The following is a 1,899-nucleotide window of genomic DNA, read 5'->3' as shown; positions in this document are numbered from 1 at the left end:
CCTGTTTCCTTCTATGATTTTTATCATTTTGCGACTTATGTTTAAGTCTTTTATCCATTTTGAGTTTATTCTTGTGTATGGTATAAGTTAGTGATCTAGTTTCATTTTTTGCATGTACCTGTCCAATTTTCCCAATACCATTTATTGAAGGGACTGTCTTTACCCCATTGCATGCTCTTGCCTCCTTAGCCTCATCTTAAAAATCTAATTTCTGTCTCATGTTGAGTACACAGTGAGACCCAGACTGCAAAGCCAGAGAGAAATAGCCTTCTTTCCTTTACTCATTTGTGATTTTTCATTTTAAATTTTTATGACTCTTTTTTCAGTTGGTGGTTTATGAGGCAATGTTTTGCTGCTTTATGTTGTTTTACTTCATCCTGAGTTTAATACAGACAAAAGAAAATAAAAGAAAGGCAACAGGTGGCATCATTTCTCTATAATTATCAAGACTTCAAATTTCTTGTTTCTCATTTCAATATTTCTGGAAAGCAAAATTTGACAGTTTTGTGTGTGGGCAAAAAGAAAACAAATACAGGTTTGAATGTCATGAGAATGGAAGGTCGCGGGCTTGACTGTGGGATCGTAGACACGACCTCATGGCCACTAACTGAAACCAAAGGTCGCTGGCTTGATGCCCAAAGTTGCTGGCTGGAGCCTAAGATTGCTGGTTTGAGCAAAGGGTCACTGGCTCAGCTGGAGCCTCCCAGCCCTCAACAAAAAGCCACGTAAGAGAAGCTATGAATGAACAACTAAAGTGCCACAATTATGAGTTGATGTTTCTTATCTCTCTCTTCTTTACTGCCTGTCTCCTTTTCTCCCTCTCTCAATCTCTAGCATAAAAAGAAAAGACAATGGGAATTGTTTATGGTTCATAGGAAATTAAAAAATGATTTTTGAGAAATATTTTTTAAAAACAAACACAACTTTTTAATTTCAAGAATATTTTCTTCGGCCCTGGCCGGTTGGCTCAGCGGTAGAGCGTCGGCCTAGCGTGCGGAGGACCCGGGTTCGATTCCCGGCCAGGGCACACAGGAGAAGCGCTCATTTGCTTCTCCACCCCTCCGCCGCGCTTTCCTCTCTGTCTCTCCCTTCCCCTCCCGCAGCCAAGGCTCCATTGGAGCAAAGATGGCCCCGGCGCTGGGGATGGCTCTGTGGCCTCTGCCTCAGGCGCTAGAGTGGCTCTGGTCGCAACATGGCGACGCCCAGGATGGGCAGAGCATCGCCCCCTGGTGGGCAGAGCATCGCCCCTGGTGGGCGTGCCGGGTGGATCCCGGTCGGGCGCATGCGGGAGTCTGTCTGACTGTCTCTCCCTGTTTCCAGCTTCAGAAAAATGAAAAAAAAAAGAATATTTTCTTCAAGTTTTTATTTGTAAGATGTAGAATATTAAAATGGAAACACGTTCTTGGTTATTATTGGAATAGTTACTCTTTTCTTGGCCTTTTTCCCTAAGTTCCTGGAAAGAACTATCTATTGTTTCCTCAGCATGGCAAACAATAATATAATTAATTAGAGATGGCCTCATATACACTGTAACATTCTTCTTTATTTCCTGATCCCCCTCCTCCCTCTGGGAATTATAAAATAAGAGAAGAGCACAGTTCAGTTTTCATTCTGACAACTTCCTCGTCCTTCAAATAGAGATGATATAACCTGGAAAAATCTTTGGACTGCAATACCCGAATAAGACAAACCTGAAGGATTTCTGTTTTGTCTTTTGCTCCAGTTATTCCTGATTTTGTGGTCAGGGATAGAGGGCAGTTTATCCAGGAAGAGCTTACTCAAAGCAGCGATGTAGTCTTCTGCGCCACACCAGTTGAAGATTTGCTGCGGAATCTCACCACGGAAACAGGGAGCTTATGTTTTCTGGATTTTGATTATCTCCACTTTTCTCAAGAAACT

Source organism: Saccopteryx bilineata, chromosome 2, assembly GCF_036850765.1.
Source record: "Saccopteryx bilineata isolate mSacBil1 chromosome 2, mSacBil1_pri_phased_curated, whole genome shotgun sequence".
NCBI classification, from domain to species: domain Eukaryota; kingdom Metazoa; phylum Chordata; class Mammalia; order Chiroptera; family Emballonuridae; genus Saccopteryx; species Saccopteryx bilineata.
This window is presented reverse-complemented; position numbering follows the sequence as displayed.